Source organism: Chlamydotis macqueenii, chromosome 3 (genome assembly GCF_036417535.1).
Source record: "Chlamydotis macqueenii isolate bChlMac1 chromosome 3, bChlMac1.mat, whole genome shotgun sequence".
In the NCBI taxonomy this organism is placed as follows: Eukaryota; Metazoa; Chordata; class Aves; order Otidiformes; family Otididae; genus Chlamydotis; species Chlamydotis macqueenii.
In genome coordinates this window covers 75762921-75785229 of record NC_141558.1, presented here as the reverse complement: position 1 = coordinate 75785229, position 22309 = coordinate 75762921, and the positions used below count along the sequence as shown (strand labels likewise).

Sequence of the window (22309 nt, the reverse complement as noted above, 5' to 3'; positions counted from 1 at the left end):
TATGAAGTAGGGCTTTACATATGCAGTCCCCCCGGCCCGGGGGGACGGCGGATTGGTGGGGCGGCGGCCAATCAGGCGCCGGGGGGGGCCGGGGCGGCCCGGCGCGCGGGGGCCGCGCGGCAGGTAGAGGGGTGGGGCCGGGGGAGCGGCCTGAGGCGGCGGTGGGGGCAGAGCGCGCAGACTTGTCCGCGCCGCCGGGGCCTCCCCTGCCTGCCCGCCCTGCCCTCCCCTTCCCTCCCTCCCTCCCAGCCGCGGGGAGCCCGGCTCCAACTTCCAGCGCAGTTCGGCAGGTACCTCGGGCAGGCTCCCTCCCGGTTAAGGTCGCGGAAGATTGAGCGTAAAGGTAGAGGATGAAGTTTCCCGCTGCCGTTGCCGGTTGTGGCGTTTTCGCCGTGGCGGCCGGGGCCGGGGCCAGCTCTCGGCGTGCCCTCTTCACCGCCGCTTACCCCAACCTTTGGAACTGCTCGGCGCCGGGGGAAAAATAAATAATGATAACGCCAAGCGCAGCCCGCCGAAGCTTCTGGGTAACTCTCAACTTTTCATTCTCGTCCGAGTTGCTGGGGGGGGGGGAGGGGGGCGCTGGGATTTTGTTATGTATAATATATATAGATTATAAAAAAATATTTTTAAAATATATCATTATCTCTTTAAAAATTTAATCTCTCATTTTGTACTTACTATAAAAAAAACACATTTCTAACAAAACGAGCGCTCAAATCCAGTCCTGGACAGCAGGGGTGCAACTGGGAGCATATACAGGCACGTGTGTTCATATACAGGTTAGCTACGTCTTAACATGGGTGTATTTAAGGTGTATGTCCCTGTGCGAGTATTCAGATGTTTAGATGTAAATATTTAGATATAGTAAAGAAAAAGAAAGGCTCCAGAATGTCAGTTTCTTCTGTAGCTGTGGAGGGGTTATAGTGGACTGGCTCAGCCTTCTTGATTTTAACAAGATAAGGACTGCACAGTAGTAGGTCTGCATTAGTAAATGAGTGTGCATAGACCTCCTCAGTGTTTGGGAACTTGGGTTTTTGTAAAGTAAATTTTACCAAACTGAAAGGGACATAAACACATAGCTCTGCCATGTACGCCTGCATAAACGCCACCAGTCCAGCAAACCACTGCTTAGAGCCAGCTCAGAGTTGCTTGTTTCTCTCGTGATGAAAGCTCCCTGATTAAACTCGATCCAAGAAAATTACTATACTCAAATTTAGAGACATTGTTTGCACTGAAACACACACACCCCACACCCCTCAGACCACCCTAGTTTTGACAGAAACAGTAATGAATTGGGGGTGTCATTTTTTTTTTCTCTCCAAAGCTACTATTTTTACTTAATATTACAACTAAGGCACCATACTTATTTTCTAGGTTCAAAGTGTTTCTGCCTCTACCTCTCCACAGTGAAAACAGACGCAGGCTATTTCTGGCAAGAAGAAAAAAAAAAAAAAAAAAAAAAAAAACAACCACTGGAAAGACCATATTTTTTTTTTTATGATTCACCTCAACTCTTACAAAATCTCTTGTGACTGTAGTTCTAACATGATGCAAATAACAATCTTTTAGAGCAAAGCAAATCAGTGCACACCCTCAAAATGCATTAATACCATTCAACAAATAGGAACGCAAATGCCCTCTCCAAATCTGTTTCACAGCATTTTAGCAAACAAATACAGCAACAGAACCCAACTACAAAATATGTCAGTTAAATAGACATGTTTGTCTATGTTCACAGCAGAGAGATTCCAGTGTTATATATTTAGCCTTATGTGAAGACAGGGCCTGCTTCCTACAGACCTGGTATAAATAGATGCAAGTTTAGAAATTGGAACTCACACAGCAAAACTACAGCTCTGACTACTGTATAAAAGCAGGTAATAAAATCTTAATTACCAGTAGCATTATGCTGTCTATATTGTTAAATGTGAACTCTGTAATTAAGACATAAATTCACTTGTGAGCAGTGAATTAAAAAGCTCTGACATGTAGAGTAAAATCCAAGTACTCTGTAGAAACAGCAGAAATAAAAATCAGGTTTTATCATTTTTTAAAATTAGGGGCATTTAATCATGTTACAGTATCAGAATGCCCTCTTTTAAGTAACAGTTTGAGAAATGTGGAATTTTGGAATCAAATCAGAATTTGAATATGATGTCTTTGTGTATAGATACCTGTATTACTATATCAACCCAAAATACAGTTCCTACAAACTGATTTACATGTGCACATTGGCAAAACAGGAAAATACAAATATATTGTTTGTACTGAGTGTCTCTCTGAGTCTCTGTTTATAGATTTATATCCAAAATTGCTATTTTTCAATATTTTTATGCTAAAATTCCTTGAAATAATTCCATGTGTATGTGTTTTCTAATTTAAAAAACACCCATAATGGATCACTATACATCAGTAATTTGATACGGTCACACTTTTCTGTATTAAGTTCCCTGGAATATATACTCCTTAAAATATTACAGCTAATCCAGTTTGAAACTTAACAAAGCACAGGCTAGCCTGATTTCTACTTTCATTCATTATCTCCTAAGATTATATATTTATATTCAGATGCTGAAACACATCCTTCTGTCTTTCCTTCTGTCATGGTCTGTCTTCCCGCAAGCCCTCCTTCTCATGTTCACATAGTTTCTGCTACCTTATTGGCTTGTCATCCTCCACTCTCCTTTACGCTCCCAAACAATACATTTTTCCTCTCCCTCTGTGAACCATCACCACCTTTCTATCAACAATCTTTCATCCAAGCAAGTGGCTCTCTTCCCTGCCAGTGCTGCTTCTTGGAGAACCAGAAATACAGTGCTGTACTTTGCATGTTGATAAACAAAGCAGTTGGCTTCTTCCCCTGGGGACTAAAAGTGTCACCTCCACCAGACTGGGGCCTGGAATTCCAACTGCATTCTTGAACTTGGGTTTCACAGTTACCGATTGGTTTGGAGGAAGGAAAAAAAAAAAAAAGATAAGGAAGAGGTTGTAGCAGCAAATAAACTAGGATTAAGCATCCCTTCATTTTATCAAGCTTTTCTGTAGAAATAAATAAAAACAGCAATAGGGGAAAGAAAATAAAAAGAAGAAAAGAAGACTAGGTATTAGTTTACTGAATTTTATCAGGGGATACAGAGTAAGAACATGCAAACACACATCTGCACTAAATTATCAAAACATACAGTGCGAAATCTTACCACAAGGAGTCCATACAAAACAGCGGTGATGGAATCGGAGAAGAAAAGGAAAAAATCACTGCCCCTGTACCAGGCAAAGGGCATTACTGAGTAGCACCTACATTTCCACGTCTCCCTGTGCATATAATTTTTGCTTTGTGCCGAACAGTACATCTTTAAGCATGTTCACATTTAACTACTACAGATATTTCAAGGCATCCAAACAGCCAGATTGTTAAAACACATCTACCGCAAGGCAACTGAAGTAGTAAGATAGTGCGTTGTGTCAAATGTGTATCTACCAAAAGGAGCAACAAGTTCAGGCCACCAGGAAAGGAGCAAGAATATGAAAGAGTCTATTAGCTGCTGAGAATTTATTTTAAAACAAGCATACTGTTACTTCAGATGGAAATTTGCCATACACCATGACACCTTATTCAAAGTCTAGCTGAAAATATCATATTGTTAAGAGTTTGAAGTAAATATCGAAGTATCATTAAATATGTGATTTTTCTCTTTATTCAGAGTCACCATGTAAAGAAACACCACTCAGATGTGCTATGCCACAGTGACATCAATGTTAGAACAATATTGTTACTGGCTTCTGGGCTTTTGCCTTTTGTGCTTCTCACTGGAAGGCACTTGGTACATCCCTAGATATACTGCTAATAAGTTAAAAAAACAAATGCTACAAAAGTTCCAAGTTCAGCTCACCTGTTTGTACATAGTTGGACAAACTGTAGCAGGTTATTATTTTAAAGCCATCTGCTACTTCAATCTGTATTTATCATTAATTACTCCTTCTTTTGATTTTAGGGAAAAAAGCTAACATAACACAGTCTCCGAATGCTCCTTAGAACTTTTCTACAGTACATTCACAGATACACAGAGCAAGGCTTTTAGATTTTGCTGCTACACTCAGTTCCAGCATATAAAAAAATGTCTCTGTGAAATAACAGCAATTGCCTTACCATGTTACCGAACTATATTCAATTCATCTGGTCTCAAACAAATACTCCATATTTTCTCCTCATTTTATTTTCAAGGGCACAGGCATGGGTATTTAAATGACTGCCTTCACTGGTACAAAACAGAAACCGTTCACATTGCTATAAATGAAAATTATTCTCTTGATGAAACACCTTTTCCAAAGCCTCTGACAAAAAGAAAGAGAAAAAAAAAATAAAAAGGGAGCCACAAACACATTGTCTGTCACCCACCAAAAAAGGTCTACTCCCTAAAGATAATTCAGGCACACACTTCAATATGGATATATCTCACTATTACCCCAAGCTCTTTTTTTAGTGTAAGGTTCTTCAGAGAAGCTGAAGTGCGTTACTGTCTCAGACAGCCAAGGATAAGATGACTGAGGGAATTCAGTTGCTCTGTTTAATTAATACAGGATTATTTCACTTTCATTTTGTGAAGCTAATAATATGACTGGTGGAATGTCAGTAAAAATTAAATCATAAACTAGTGCAGTACCAAAGGGAAAACTTACTTTAGTTATGGAGTATTCCCAGCAGAAATCTTGAAAATCTTATACATATTTACACTGATAAAATACCACATGTACTTCATGGGATGCTGCAAGGTTTCTACAATCCTTGTGGCATGTATTTACAGAGCAAGAGTTAACATTTTGAGATTATACATTAATAAATGAGTTGCGGTTATATTGTTTCTTGAATGTTAAGCACCACATACTAAACGCAGGAACACATTCAAGGTCAATGTCCTATTTTAGACCTTTTCAGCAGCTGTGATATTATGATAATCACACTTAAAATATTCCTATAGAAAGAGTAAATTAGCCCGTTTCTCTAGAAGGATTATTATGATAAACAACAAATCTGAAAGAGAACAAATTCAGATTTCTCTTTTTTTTTTTTTTTTCCTCCCCAAAGCAATAAATTGCTGTCCCTTACTGAGATGGGTTTTCTATCCAGGAATTTTTTTTTAAAAAATCCACATTATTCTGCACTTACACACATTACCTTTTGGGTTTTTTCTGGAGGCCTCACCTATATAAAAATATCTTCCTTAAAAAGCACTTGTGCTCTCTGTTAGAACCAAAACATTCCAGTTGACATCCCATTCCATCACCTATACGGCACTGAAATGTAATATGCCACCAAACCAGAAGGGAAAGAAGAAAACTTAGCATCTGCAGCTATTCCTAAGCAAGATTAGGGGTTTAGCTCCATCTAATTGAGGGATGAGACGTATCCCTCAATGGGTCTCTTCCCACTCCCCCAGCAGCCCTTCTACCTGATTGCAAGCTCAAAGCGCTAAAAATAGAAGAAGATGGAGCGTAAATATTTCCCCAGTGAAAACACCAATAATCTTTACTGTGAGCTGACATGAATTGCTTGTTACACTGCCCTAGGATATCATGGCTCGAAGCGAGAGCGCACACACACACAGAGCCACCAACCATCCTCAAAGCTCCTGTAATGTGTATTTGTGCATGTGCATGTCGCAGAGGCTCCTACGACATCTGACGTGGAGCCAATACACCTGCTGTACAAACCACATTCTCTCTAGCCTGTTTTTTCCCCCTGCCTTGACTGTCCCAGCCCATCTTCCATCACTCTTCTTCCTGTTTCTCCCCCGGCTCGCCCTCCACTCCCTTCGCTCCGGCATTTTTATTATTAATGTTATTGCTATTATTACTGTCCAAGCATAAGCTGATCCACAGGGGAGCCCGTGTAATTTAACCCCTCAAGCACTAAATTCCTTCACATGTGCCAAAGACACAGGTTTGTTGTTGCCTCCAGCAATATCCCAGGAAGACGAGTGATGGCGGTGTCATATCATCACACAGCGACTTAATCTATTGCGACACCCAGGGAACGGGTAACTGAAGAGATTTACAGAACATGCTCTCTGACTGAATACAAAATGTTATCCCCTTTACCAACAAACTCAAGTCACATGAAACAAAGTGAAACAAATTTTACCTTCCTGCGGCTCATTGTTTCCATGACTCTGCTTTATCCAGTCCCACCACTGCATTAGCTGTCCCACTGTACATCATCTAGCAATAGAACTGTTTTTTCAACATTTTTGTTCTCCCTCCTTTGTTCTGCTCGTGTTCTCTGATTAACAAACAGCCAGATCATGTTGAACTGCCAAGTAACATAGCCTCAGAAATCTTTTATCCATACACTAGATGACTGGAACCATCACTTACATCAGGGTTATCTCTACATGCTGTCTTTATGTTGTCTGACATCTAATGCATGCTTTTTAAGACAATAGATTAAAGGGGTTGCACTTTTTAAAGGTGCAAGGAACACTAAATTAAACACAATTTAGCTACAATAAGTACCAACAAGCAGGAAAACATCTGTTTTAAGTACTGAAAACAAAAAAAAAAACAAACTGATCTGCTTGTCAAGCAGAGACTTTACACGTGGGTTTCCTACTTTTGTTATCCATAACTATTAAGGAATAATTCAGTGTCATATAGAAGTATATCACTGTTCTCTCCAAGATCAAGATGAGATTATCTGCTAACACTTCACTGACCTGGGAAGCAAGAATTTGGCACGGAGTTAATACTGGAGACAAATGAGACTAACGAAATGTCCTCAGGTGAGGAATATCTGACTGTGCTGGTGAATCGGCTTTTATGGTGGGGAATTTAACGCTCTGAAACAGTCAGAAGAAACAGGTAACAAAGGTTGAGTTCACATGCTCAAGTGTAAACAAATCCTTCCCATAAGCTTAACTCATCTCTAGACACCCCAGTTCTAAACCAGATAGAGACTTCCATAATGAAGGCCACTGAAATCTGTCTCTCTGGTAACTTCTGATTAATCTTTCTGTATATATGCCTTCTTTTAAATGCATATATCAGCTTACTGACTGAGCCCTTAATGTTGTAAACTTTGTGTAGAGGCATATTCAGACTCCAGGTCAAATGATTTGTTGGACACACAAGAATGCATATAAACCAAGCACAGGAAGACATTAAGCACATCTTGTAGTTTTCCCCAATCATTAATATGAAGAGACTTAAAATAAAGGTTTTCATGGATATACAGCTCCCATATGGGTAACTGTACAGTTCCAGCAGTTGCAAGGAAACATGAAATTCACCACCAGTGGCTCTTTTTGCACGTCCTACAGCTCCATCCACCTCAAAGTCAGAGATCTGATGATCTTAAAGGATGCTTTTACAGAACGTATCAGGACCCACTGAGATGCTGTTCACCACTCCTATATTCATTTCCTATGTAGTGGTGGGTGGAAGGTCTAGAATATCAGTCAAAAATCTGTCAGTATACACCAATACAAGTGAAAAAACCATGCTCTCTCTTGTAGGCTTGTACACTAACATTTCATGGAATCATATTAACATCTTTAATACAATACATAAGAATCACACATTAATTAAAAAATGGTCTATTTGTTGTGGTTATAACACTGAAAACTTTTTTTCTGGCTATATTGGTAAATATGATTAAATGAGACACTCTAATAGTAACGACATCCTTCTGCAGCTAAAGCCTTCTATTATCACCTACGATTCTGTCCTACAGCAGCTTCACTCCTATTGACCAGACAGTTAGCCCTATTCAATTATTCAATCTCAGATCAATAGATTTAGCTCTGTGTAATGGTTAAGTGTAAATACTATGCATATGCTCTTCCAGCTTAATTCATGTGCTTGCAAATTCAGATTTATATTCTCATTTCCATCTTAAGAAACATGCAAAGTTAAGTTTTTTGTGTTTGGTTTTTTTCCTCACACGAGTTTTGCCTCCATTTCAGGTGTGACATTTCCAGAAATTTAGCTTAACTTGCCTGTGATAGAAATTTCTGTCTTTCACAAATAAAAAAGGAAAAGTGAGAATTGTAATTATTTGATTCAACTATGCTGAATAAAGCAATAAAGGAGCAGTATGACTTTTAAGCAGATCCAGTCAATATTTTCCTGCTAAAGCACTCACTCAAGGTGTGAATTGATCCAGAAAGTACAGCTTTTAGACTTACTGCACTTCTGACACCTGTATCACAAAACATTTGGTTCAATTACCATAGATGCGTGTGTGTGTGTGTGCCTATACCTACACTAACACACACATAAATGTATTATATTATAGGCTCTTGGTTATCTACATATATTTACACACAAAAATACGTAGTAAAAAAGTAAGCTGAGCCAACACATGTATGCAGCAGTGAATGGCTCTATCTTTCATTCTAGTTGGAAGCGGCTTTATTAATTTTGTCCCTCTGAAGTTCCTCTTCTGTGCTTAAGGAGCTTCCAGGTGAGCTGATTTGAGAGCACACCAAAAGTTATAGTGTTACATGCCTTACAACTTCTCACCTGAGAGCCAGATTTTACAGTCCTTTCTCAGACAAATTCATGTTAACTTGAGTAGCACTGCCCCCCCCCCCCAACAAAGCCTTGTAGAACAGATTCCAAATTACCTGCTTCCTGAGACTACATCCGTTTTTGTGTGCCTAGAAAACAGATCTAATGCCAACACCGTAATACAGTATCTTTACTGCCCAGGTACCCAGAAGAATACAGTTACAGCTTAACCCAAACATGAGTTCAGACAATACTACCCGAGGGATTACTGAGATTCAGGGGAAAACCCTGGTGTTAACCTGGCCTTGAAACTGCCTGGGCTTGGGGCAGTTCAAACAGTGAAGTTTGTAAGCAGGAGACTGATGGCAGGGAGCTGTTATAATACAAAAATCTAAAGCAATTTCTAAATGCAAGCATTATGATGTGATTTTTAAGAGACTGGCAAGAATTTCTCTAATACTGTCAGGGAAACAATAGGCTTTAAAAAATTGGAAAGGCTTTTAGAAAAAAAAATAGCAGAAGAAAAAGTTACAACTTGATCTTCCTACTGACCGGTTTACTCCAACTTCAGATTATCTGCTCCTGAGGCATTAACATAAACTGCTCCAGTCTTATAAAAGGCCATATCTATATTCTTTAGCACTGTTTGCAGTTGGTACACATATTTTAAAAACACTAACGGTCTTTATTCAGTAATGAATTTGGCAGCAAAACAAGAATCAGCTCTCTTTTAATGTTATTTTTCTAAATAAATTCTCTAAACCTGATCAAGTTAGATCCTTGAATCATGCTTTGGAAGACACAACTCAGAGTTTCTGAATAAAGTGAAGCACTTAAGCAAATCAGACTTTTATTCTTCATCCACTGAGAAGCTTGAGATTTAAGATGAAAGAGCTGGGCTGCCTTTCTCTTTCCTTATCCTGCAAGGTCCCTTCATTTTCCCTGTTTTCCCAGAAGATTTACTTGTAAATCTGGCGACAGCCACATTTGAAGTCCTGAGGTCTGACTCCTGACCTCAGTTATGTTAGCCCTTCCCTGCAGAAGAACTACCCCTTGGATCACTGACTTGCTATTATTCTATGGTTAATAGACCTGACCTGTGCAATATTTTTTTTATCTGGCTACAGTCCTATCTCTAAATTCTCTATTTTGAATGAATACCGATTTTGTGACATGAAGTCTGCTATATAATGAAATGCAAACAATGAAAAGGCTAAACCAGTTTACAAAAAATCTATTTGTCAAACAGTGTGGAGATGCTCCCAATTTAGTCTGGGCAGCGCATGCAGCTCTTGATAAGGGAGTTAAAACCGAGCCGTTCCACCGCATAAAAATAAAAGCATCTGCAAGAGAGATACATTTTCTTTCGGAGAATGCTCCCTATAACCTGTAGCTAATTATTAAAAAAAAAAAAATTAAATAAATACAGACCACCCCACCCCCCCACACACACCTCCCAGAGCCAGGAGCAGTGTTACAGTAGGGAACAGCAAACGCCTCCCCAGCGCCGTCCCCTTATGTCACATTTGCATTTCTATTCAGCTACATTGCCTGACAATGAAGCAAATGGGTCTGCCTTATCTGTACAATTCTGGACAACAGAGATTTCTAAGCCATACAAAGGAACGAGCTTAACATTCAGCACTCAACACCTCCCGGTGCCCCCCCCAGCTCCCCAGCCCAAGCCCTGCGGGGAGCGCAGGCACACAGACACCTGTCCTCGCCAAAACCTGCGACCCTCACATGACATCCGAAAAGAAACCCGATAAAATAATTATTAAAAATTTAAAAAAGAAAGGAAAAGAAAAACAAAAAGAAAAAGAAAAGCCATCGAGACTTTGAAGAAGCTTGCTAGCCTCGAGGAAGAAAATAGACCCAGCCCTCAAGATTTTCAGGCTTTGTTTGGACCGAAAGAGAGAAGTAAAGGAGTGGCCCTGGAATGTAAAAGTAGACAGTTTCTACTCAACCATTTGTGACTCCCGCTCTCCCTTTTAGGCTGGTATTTAATACAGCAGATGAAATCTAGAGATCCTTTTATCGGGGAAATTTCATATCACCCTAGTTTTCATTAGAAAACCTTTAGCAGCTAGGCTGGCTAACTCATGCCATTTCTTTGCAGTATGAGGAAATTTCCGGCTAATTCCTTCAAAATTAATATCGTCTCATTTAAGAGTTAGAAATTACATAAAAAGACCTGCACAAGCTGAAACCTCCAGATCAAACTTGTGTTATGACAGGACTTAAGCCAGTTATAATACAGGCTAGGGCTTTAAGCAGCAAGGAAAAATATTACAGTGACACGATTCTGTAGACACTTTGGCTTTAGTCTGGCTTTCCATGATATATATACATACACACACGCATGTACACGTTGTATCTGCCTTCTTGGCCCTCTCCCTCGCTCCTAAATGTTCAGGGTAGCAAAACAGGCTTCATGCACACAATCTGGAGTACAAGAAACTTTGCTGTCGAGGGGTTTATCCCCATGTTTATTCACATACACAGAAGTAATCTGGGGCAGCAAGCATAGAGAGAGGGGTGGGAGGGTGTCTCTCTTTTTGTCCTACTTACTATATCCTAAAGCACAATATACATTTTACATAGCATACATAATTTTACATTGCTAGCTTATACCTTAATTGTCCTGAACTTCCAGGTAAGGTTATTCTTTGCTGTTGAACAAATGCTGAATTTCTCCCTAGAGGTGGTTGCAATGAGTAGTGATTCTCTATCTTTTTCTCACTCACACAGTTTTGAAGATTTACAGGCATGAATATCATCACGTTAACATAAAATGATATTATTATTGCCAAAAAACAAGGCAGTTAAGCACAGAGACAGTGAGGAATGCAGAACCCTTACTAGGATTCAAAGGAAACATGAGGCTCCTTAAAGCAGCCCATTGTTTTTAATTTTACTAGTACTGATGCTTCAAAAGATGCTGGCTGTTGTTGTGGCCTTTGCGTGAGTTGGAGCAAGAGGTTAGGGTAGATCCAGCCTCTTCAAGTGCTAGTGAGCAAACAGCCAACTTTTATTATCCTTAGCACTGAAAATGGCTTTATTGCCGAGGAGGTATGAAACTACCAATTGTCCTGGTATCACACCTCCTAAAGCACTCCAGATCCCTCAAATGCTGTCAAAGTGACGGATCACTTTTGCCCTCAACCGTGCGGGCACATGAGAGAACTTCACACAAGGCATGTATGTATGGTGCAGTACAGAGCAAAATTTTGTCCTTAAACTTGCTATGATAAAAACAAAACATAGAACAAAATTAAATAAGTGCTACTAATATGTCAATATTTTAAAACCAAGGAAAACATTTTCCACAGATTGGTCCAAGGTCTGCTTGAAGCTCAAGTCAGGTCATCTAATAGGCTTACATAGCTCTCCAAATGAAAATAACCCCTTATCTCTGCCCCTCATAAACATGCGTGGACAGAAGTTGCAAACTACACCTTGCTGACTGCAAACATAGTTTAAGCCTGTGTATTGCATCTTGAAAATACCTATCGTGATGGTTTCTACAAGCCTGTTCCTTCTGGAGTAGAGTAAGTAACACAGCTGACCCAGAAGGATTAGATGAGAAATTCAACTAATTAATGAGCCCTGCAGGCAAAACATCATTTCTTCTGCTCTTTGGGGCATTTACAAGGTCAGCTGTGGGGTTTTTTTTCCTCAGCATCAGGTCAGACTCATTCGTATGTCAACATACACAGGATTTGTAAGACAATAGCAGCCATGCAAAATTCAATTGTTCCCACTATCAAGCCAAATAACATGATATGTTTTGTTTGATTCCCACAGTTAGGATAGAACTGTTCAGGCCAACTCAACTTCAGCAAAATATGCTTCTCTAATGTTACTTTGCTCCTCCATAGAATTATGAATACAATATTTCCCACTTAAGAAAATATTCTGGAACACAACTTCAAATATCCTGGAACACAGCTCCGTTCCCTCATCGTGCTCTGCTGTCTTTCTGATGATTGCTTTTCTGAGCATCACATGGCACAGTTTTCCCCCATCTGCCAGGGAAGTTTCCCAAAAAAAGTATACCAACATCAAGAAATGAGGAAACTGAATAAGAGACACATTCAGATAGAATTCAGAAAAATTATCAACTCCCCTCATCTGTTTCTCTAGCAATATGTGCACTGTTACTATCCAATGGCCTCTTTGGTAATAAACTTGTCCCACCTCCCATCTGCTCTTCTTGCTGGCCTCCTGCCACTTCAGCCTGAGTCCTTTCCTGTCTTCAAGATGTCATTCAACTTCACTTGCTCCCCTACCCATTTGTTTCTCTTTCCAAGTGAGATCAAGCATACATCTTTCTATGTCTCTCGCTCCAGCCTTTAACTTCTGCTCCATCTTTTTAGTAAGTGTCCATGTTTCTGCTCCATTTATCATAGTTGGCAGTATGCACTATGCAGGTGTCAAGGAAACCAAGAGAGAGTTCACTACGCATGATATTGCCTTTTCAGCCTTCTTGGGGCTTGCCATTGAGTGTCAGCTCCTTAACACTAAGCTATATGTTGAGCAGAATGTGTATCAGTTAAAGACAAATTACTTTAAGCCAATACAAGGGCACATAAAGAAACAAGGCTGCTTTAAAGTTAGACTTTTTCAGCCTCGTTCTGGTCTCTTTCAAGATTATTTTTCTTTTTATTTGCTCATCACCTGAGTTTTTATGTCACCTCTACAACACTTTTCCTTACATAAGCATGCAAGCCACTGCACGATGCCGGACATAACGTGCACACAGGCCTCTGTCAACATGAATGCCTAATGCTTGACTTTAATACGTGCTTCGTTTTCACATCAATATGGACTTGTGTTTCACTAAATGGAATCCAACTCAGAAAAAGAAATGGATTGGACTCAGCAAGACGGCAGTCAAAACTACATCAGAAATACCTAGCTGTCTTTCTGCAAAGACTGCAAGCAAAAACTCCACCCATCCCCTCCACTGTCTGGAGTAGGGAGGAGGCACAACCTCCTCCCCTGAGGCTGAGCACAGGAGACCTGCCTGCCCCCCCCCCAGCTACCAGCCAAGACCCATTGTTTCTAAGGACAGCACTCAATTCCATAAACATATCACTAAGGGCAAACCACATTCATATCCTGGAAAACTGGTTTAATTCACTGTTGCACCTGAGAGAAACTTCCCCATACGTACAATACTTCAATACAATAGAGGCAATTAAAAGCAAGTGTAGCATTAAATGCTCAAGTCCAATTGAAGCTATTGCTTTAGAATTGTAAACGGCGGGGAATGTCACTTCACTATAAAGAGTGGAACGCTAGGAATAACTTAACTATCATAAGACTCTACCTTAGCAAAGACAGAGTGGACTTGATGAGAACTCACAAAATGCACATATGACAAAGGTTTTCAGGCCAGACAGTTCTTCAGACAAATGCAGTTCAGAGAGATGATGAAACAAGGGGAAGAACTGACCACTGAGGTACGTACAAGTTATAGTAGATTCTGTGTCACTTAATGTCTTCTGTTGCACTAGTGCTTTTTGAAATATATGATGTATCTTGAATTGTTTTGCATAAAGCCAAGTACAAAAGTTTCCATACAAAGATTTTCTTCCTCACGATGTACAGTCAAGCTTGATAATCACTACAGTCTAATTTAAGCTCAAACTCGACAAACTTCTACATTGCCAGTGCACACATCCAACATGAGCACGATTTACTACTTTTTATTCCATGTGGCAAAGAACTAGACAGCCCTTATAATCATTAATTTCTTACACTTCTGCCCAGACCACCTTCCTGGTTTTACTCATCATTAGTGCGTCAACAATTATAAAGGTATAATTTTTCTTACAGTAAAAGAGACAAAGTCTCCAGGTTTTGGCCCAGATAAGCATCATCTAATACATAGTTTAGACTTTTTTTCCCTACCAATGCTATGCGTTCCTTAAAACAAACTTGCAAAACAGTTTTATCATTGGCAGAGCCCCATCCTACAACCTTTCACATCTTCTTTCACATAATTTCTATGGCAGTGAGAATGACTATTCACATAAATACAAATATAAAACAAAAACTAAGAGCCTAACATAAAAATTCAATTTCCCACCTTGCAAAATTTCTCAGGGAAGTAAAGTTTCATATTTTTCCAATGCAGTAAATACTACGTTGCAATTTGAAATTCAAATCATTTAGACAAAGCATTTTCTGGAATTTCCCTCTTTTGCTAGAAGGCAATAAGATATATTCTAGCCCTCCGATCAACTATATCCCTTTGTGTTATTCAAAGACCGCTACACAAAGTCCTCACTTAAAGAAAATAGTAGAATATACAATTGCTTTAAATACTGTAACCTGTAACCTATTTTCTGTCTCTGTTACACTACCTGAAAAAAAATCCATGCCTACAGAAGAAGGTCAACAGCATGGAGTGGAGTGGGCCAAGGTTACCGCTGAAAAGGCAGAAAAAGTGCAAGACAACTACACACTGGGAACAGGTAACACAGCTTAGTGGGCAACACATACAGCATGTTATGAGCAATGGCAGATTACAATAGTATAATGAAGGGATGCCTCTCATACCCTGAAAGACAAGGACAGCACAAGACAATGACCTATCCAATTATCTCTACTCTTATTTTATTCTTCATCCTTCAGTCACCTATCTCAAGCACAGGAAGCACCCTCCTAAATCAATCCTACATTCATTCCCTTTATGCCTTTACAGGTAGGCTCATTTTATTCTGGTCCACTCGGTGTCTGGCACGATTGAGAAGAACAAATTAACGTGAGCATAAAAGTCTAGCAGACTCCATCTGTAAGGAACTACCACATATTTTCCTTGTCGCATCCCCTCCCCTTTACAAAGTGCCATTCGCCAGCCTCTGTGGAAAAAAAAAAAAAAAAAAAAGCTATTTAGTACCCTGTGCCATAATGTGCAGTAGGGCAAATCCACACCCTGTTGACCACCACTCCATAGTTGTTTGCGTTGTCTCTCTGGTTCGACAAGTCTATGCTGATGGCACCTGTTAAAGCTGCTTCAACTAAGCTGTTCTGCATTTGGCTGGCCGGATTTGGACTTCCTGGATCCCTGACTGAATACAAAGTGATTTGAAAAAACGGTGTTTGGCAACAAGCACAGTGGGGAGTACACTGTGTGTTGGTATACAAGAGCACAATGTGTTCTTCATAACATCACTGAGGGAGCATGCTGCTAGAATCTCTCTGCTGTCGAGATCAAAATGGTCTCCTTTGTTGTCAGCTGTTTAATAGCAGCTGTTTAATGTAATTCCAAATGATCTGCTTGAATGAAGTTGTCATTCTTGCAGTTCGCTTTAATGTAGTAGGAAAAAAAACCCACAGCTTGGCCATGTTATTTTTCTATTGTTCTTCTGAAAAGTTGCACACTCTTATATTTCCACTAGCCTATCAAAATAATAAAAGCCTGATTTCTAGAAAATAAACCTGAACTAAGAAAGAAAAAAAATTTGCAAAGGATCAAATATTTATTTAAAAACACTTTCCTTCTGGATGCTGAAGAATGGTTCAATTAAAAATATCTTTACTGCTAACAAATTACCCACAGAAAGAAGTGAACTTGTCAGCAAATATGTGAGCAAAAAGAATGTCTATTTCTATATGTATTTCAAGACATTTTCCCCTAATGGGGGTTATAATTTATTTTATTGCATTTTATAAAGCAAAAAAGTTGCAGCAGAATGTTGATACAGTGAAAAAACATATGTACTCTCCTCGATGAAGCAGTTTAGCTTATAGAAATATGCTTTCATAATGTGCGTGGGGTTTGTTAAAATCTGTTTGATACCAAGAGTGATAATAAGGAGCATAATCTGTAAAAATATTTGCAGTTCTCTGATGAACAATAGAGGGCACTAATGCTTCTAATCTGGCAAACGCATCACGCACCAGACAGACAAAATAGTGGTGGTACTTGTAGCACACAAACCACATCATCTATGCTAAATACGTAGATAGTAGAGAGAGGATTTCTGTCTCTCCGAAAAGTTCTCTTTGTCCTTTAAACTTCCTTTTTTTTTTTTTCCTGCGGAAAGTAAGATGTGATAATAACACGCTAATACTTGCAGCCTTTCAAAGTGTTATTTTCTTTTGTTCATTGAACAAAGCAGACGCAACTTTTCCTCATACAAATCCCTCTCCTGTGTACTTTCTCACCACATTGTTCTCTGTTTACCTATAGCTCCGTACAGTAGTTCAAGGTAAAGCAATTCCACTGATAAAAGCAGAAGCCAAAGGATGCTTAACATGTGCGTTACCTATGTTCCCAGCAAGCTAATGTAGAAGTGTCAGCTACAAACACCAGCAATTGAGACACATTGGGGTACCACCTGAAAGCTCTAAGTTAGAAGGGTTTATTGGGGGATCTGATACAACCAAAGCGTTTTAAGCAGTTTCACTTAGCTCCAAAAAGATGCAGCTACTGAAAGTGCTACTTTCAATAAAAGGCAGATGCAGAGCAAGTATTTTAGAAAGGTCTTGCACCTTAAACTACCTTTTCTCTACAAGCATTAAAAACACCCATGTAGAAAACAATTCAGCCTTTCTTCCAGAGTAAATCTCAAGAAGATACAAACTTTGTTAGAACTGCTAGTCGCTGAACACCCTCTAACTTCTTAAAACGCTTACCAGTCTTTCTCATTGCTATTCAAATAAATAGATTTATTTCTCAGCCTTGGAGATTGAAACTTTGGCAAGAGAGAATTAAATACCAAACACCAACTCACAGATTGTTAGTAACATTGTGAAAAATTGGTAAATGCACTTTGATTGATTCAGAGTAACTGTCATCTGGAGAAACACAACAAATATTAATATTCTGGTGTGGTGATTTCAGCACATATTTTAAATGAAAAATGAAACATATGTCCCTGTACACACTGCAGACTGCAAAGTCATCATGGATTGTATGGCTTAATTTCTGAGTCCTCAATTTCAGAAGCGATGCATCAGCTTTTCAAAGATACCAAACTCTAGCAGCTCTCACTATGTTAGCATCTCATCTGAGTCAAACGATACAGCTTTAAGGCCATGTTAATAGCTAGGCTCAAATCTGAAAGCTGGACTCAAGTTACCTCCAGTACAAAAGCAAGATACACACAATTAGAGAAAATAACTCAAATTTCTGTCCTGAGTCAGTATGAAATATAATGTGTTTCTACCTTCCAATCCGGAACTTTTAAAGACTTTTTGGCCACGGATCTGAGATAGTCAATGCAAGTACTAGACATATTTTATTTGATTATGCTGAAAAGGTCAAAAGCCTACACGCTATTCATCCAACCCTCACTGGAGATTTCTGACATCAAAAGATTATTCCCTAACTTCAAAGGGTTTTGGGGTTTGCTGTTTTTTTGTTTTGTTTTTCTTTTTAAATATGACCTTAACACAAGCATTCTGCCTGTTGTCTCTTTATTTTTTGTTCCATTCAACAGACTGGCCTTTGCATATTTCTCCATTTCTTTCAAGCAGTCATAAGAGACATTGCAAATTAACAGGTAAAATACAAACCATGTTATGAGAGATTATCATTCCAATTCAGCATATTATATTAAGTGCCATCATACCGATGACACTCAATTGTGTCTTACTGACTATCTTGAGAGACAAGTAACAGCTTGACACAAGACTTAGCTGTCTTGCAGTCATCGCTTGAAGTCCTTTCCTAGGTCAGAAGCTATGATGGCTTTCCTCTTTCCCTCTAAGTCATAATTATTCTTAAAAAGTAAGTTTATCACAAAACTGCTGGATACATAAAACTGTAGATTCCAAATATTTTGAAGGACACATGATATGACTTGTCTCTGCTACTTGACCCCATCTCTACATTTTCCTCAAGCTGTTGTCCACAATTTGAAAACACTGTCTGTCTTTATCTCAGTTGCTGTCTCAACATTATTTTCCTTTCATTCTCTTTATTAGACAGTACTGTACGCAAAGTGATCCAGAGGCCATCTTCATAGAGGTATTAGAATTCACTGGTTCCCAATCCACAATTTTTATTTGATGGATACTTATAACTACACTGGGCCAAATTTTATTACTAGTTACATCACTAAATCTGGACTCGAAAGGTTTTACTTCAATAGAGTTAGAATGGACTCATACCAGCACAAAACTAATCTAGAGACTAATGAAATAAGAAAGGACCTTTATCAAACAATGATTCCAGCAAGGTCATTTTTATTCTTTTCCTTTTATTATTGACCTGCCTGGAACAATAACCAACATGGCTTAGAAACGCATTAGGAAATACCTAAACTACAGTTATGCACAACTGCTTAGATGCTAGCAACCTCAAGAAAACATCCAAAGTCATAGAAAACATATATATATATATATTGCACACGTAATGATTTTTACAGAACTTTTACACCATCTTTGCGGAGTGAATTCAGATACTTCATCAAGTACAGCCAGATATAAAGATACAGCTAATAAACGTTATTGCAGGAAATGCTACAGATGCCATTTCTTGCATTTTCTTCACATCCACCCTTCAAATTTTTCTGCAACTAATCATTTGCTCTCTGTCCTGGTTCCTTAATAAAAGAGACTATGTTAATAACCAATCAGAGATTAAAAAAAAAAAAAATCCAATATGATGGAAGTAGAAGTAAACTCAACAAAACTTCTCTAGTCTTAAAACTAGGTGAACTCTGGACTTCTCTTACTCCTTACAGAATAAGGGGCAGTTATTCATCCTAAGCTTCATTCTCACCCAGGACTTTTGCTCCAAAAGAGAAAAGAAGGAGCAAAGCAGGTAGATGTTTGCATTGCAAAGGTGCGCCATTACCAACAGCTGGCATAAGGGCTGGCTGCTCTCTGTACCAATGAGACTTGCAGCACTGAATGGGTAAGTGCATTCCACATTTCATGAATCCCTAAAGCAATAGTTAGTTTTCCAAACAAGAGGCAAGTTAATCAGCAAATTGCAGAGTGTATCCTTAGAGCCAAAAGTATTCTCCAACTCACCCTCTCAGTCCTTCATGTCAATAATGCAGAATTATTATTTTAAAAATAATTATGTACTCCTGATGCCTAAGCATAAACACAGAAAGGCCGCTCCAGCCTCAAAAAATTATGAATATCCTTTCTTTTAAGCAGGAATCTATTTCCTAATGGGAGGACATGACTTTGAAGTGTTTTTTCTTTTTTCTTTTCTGTAAGCAATATACAGAAGTTCAATTATTCATAAGAGGGACTAGTCATGTAAATAAGGTCTGGAAGACTGAGCACCATGTTGCCAAAACACATCTTAAAGCACAAAATACAATTTTAGCCTAGCCCTTACTAGGAGGGTGCAATATCAGGAACCCTGGTTGGAGAAGGCAAGGTTTGTAAATCAGCATTTACACCGCATGGGGATACCACTTACAGCAAGTTAGAACATACAGAGTGAAGTTTTACAACAGGAGATTTGCAACGGCCAGAGTCGATAAAAAAAAAAAAACAAACAAAACCACAGAGCACCTATCTATCAAATGATAGCATGAAAAACAAAGCACAACTCTCACAATGCTAGTCCATGTGAAACCGATGCTTTGATCCCTCCAGAAAGGCTGAGGGTTGATGTGCAGCTGTATTCAGAGGATTCAGTAATTCTTTTGGTGTGTCTTCATAAGGAGCATCTCCTGCTCTTTAAAACAGCAATTCTGCCTGCTTCAATCAGAAACAGGGAATGATTGAGTATTTTTGTTGGCTGGTTATTTATAAGAGATCTACTCTAGATTAGTCCTGCTTGAGTGGCATCATAAATGGCTCCATTCCCCAGCAGTAGTCTACTTCAGATGGGAACCTGACAACCTCTACTTAGTGTGTCTTTCATAGTACACAATGAAGTGTAAAAACTGCTGTGAAAAAGCCTGTGTTTCAAAACAAACCATCTTGGTAATAAGCACTTAAACCCACTTTTTATTAATATATTTCTTTGTGTACAAAACAAAAGCGTAATACTACAACAGGCTTTTGACAATGTTTTTGTTTGTTTCATCAGGTTTTTCTTTCTCTAAATGAAGTACTGCAGCAGCTTTTAGGAGGTCCAAAATAAATTATTTGAAATAAAGTGGTGAAGTGAGGCTTATGAAAAGGTTGGGTTTTTTTTTTCCCTCATCACAGCTTAATAATGTGGGGTTTTCAACCAAAAGCTTAATCAAAATCCAAAGTGGAAATCCTAAATTAGTAAATATTGAATTTAACCACTTTTATATCTCAGGTATTAGCAAATACCTTTGGTCTACAGAGATACAGCCCCTTCTAATCCTTATCTGAATTTGCAATTAAGACTTCAGAGCTACAGATATCTGTACACAGCTCTGTACACAGCTCTGCTCTCTTATTTTTAAATGATTGGACCCAAATCAAATCAGTCTTCAAATACATTGAAAAGTAAATGTCTGATGTCTAGTTGAACTAATAGATAACACTCTTTTTAATACTGTTAATGCTTACTGTGGGCCTCACACAGATAGTAGCAAGGGGAGGGAGAGAGCTAGCAAAAATCTGCACTGAAAACCTTGTCATTATATTATTACCATGCAGCTCCTTGGTATAAAAAGATAGAGTAAAGCTAATATTTACAAATTATTTGCCAAAAAAAAAAAATTCTAAATGCGCTCAGAGTTAGATTCTTCTTCTCTTTCGCTAATTGTCACCTCCAATAGGACATTGTAAGAGCCTGAAAATGAAGCACTTATGAGTTTTCTTTTCCAATCTCTTGTGGGCTTCTCTCAGTTTATCGCAAATGAACAATCGTGTTGGAAGGGGCACCGTCTGTTTAATGTCATTAGTGATTGTTTCATAAAACAAACAGCCGCTCCGCCATTCTGCTGCAGTTAATCTTAAATCTAAACGTGGCGGCACTTGGGGAGAGTCTCAGACATGGTTTGTTCTAACCAATGCAGGGCTCTTAATCTATTGCAAGTCAAGGCGCTTATCTCTCTGCTCAGCTCAGAGCAGTGATTTCTTTGTCCAAATATCAAACCAAACCCAGTTAATATCGTGCTTCCAGCCTTTTCCCAAAGATTTTTCCTCCTTAAATTGTGGCCAAAGCCTAAGGCATATTTATTTATTGCTTATACCATTGCATGCTTATTTTTCAATATTAGCAAAGTCAAACTACTTCCAAGTTAGTGCACAAGGGTATTTCAATGAGCTTAATCAGCCAGGTGAACTGATAACTTGGAGATTTACCTAACTGTGCTGGAAAATCATTCATTCTGGATTAAGCCTATAACGGCACATGTGTTTATAACAACTGAGGATTTTTATACAAAGACCCAGTCCAAAGGGGGTCACTAATTTCCCTGGAAGCACAGGTTGCCCAGCACTTCATGGGATCAAATTTATAGCAGTAGCAGTCATTTAAAAAAAAAACAAAAAAAAAACAAAAAAAAAAAAACCCCCAAAATTACAAAAAACCTGACAACCACCAAACTCAGTGCTGAACAAAATTTCACAACAGCTTTTACCAAGTGCCTCAAACCATATTCCTCCTTCAGAAAAATGAGAAGTTTATCCCATACACTCTTCAGTGTTACCACACCATTAGCTGCTACACAGGGGTAGGCATACTTTGGCAGCTTACATAATTAGGAAAATTACAACACTTGTTTGCAAGGCTATTTCTGAAAATACAGAGAATATGTATGATGTATACGTATACAGTAGATTTTAACTCTCTTGTCAGCTTTTCAAATCTCCTCGAGTCTAGCACAGATTTCAAAGTCCTAAATTTGGAACAAATGCATACTTATGTTCTTGCAAAATCAGAAGAAACAAG

At 38.8% G+C, this 22309-nt stretch overlaps 1 protein-coding gene and 1 long non-coding RNA gene across 4 annotated transcripts in view; one reads left to right on the top strand and one right to left on the bottom strand.

Annotated features, from left to right (window-relative positions):
- The window catches only part of ESRRG (estrogen related receptor gamma), a 390646-nt gene that overhangs the window by 169599 nt on the left and 198738 nt on the right, over window positions 1-22309 (bottom strand). The window lies entirely within an intron of this gene.
- Window positions 161-2272, top strand: LOC147601316 (uncharacterized). The gene is made up of 2 exons (XR_015258221.1): window positions 161-524; window positions 1375-2272. It is a non-coding gene; the product is annotated as an uncharacterized LOC147601316 (long non-coding RNA).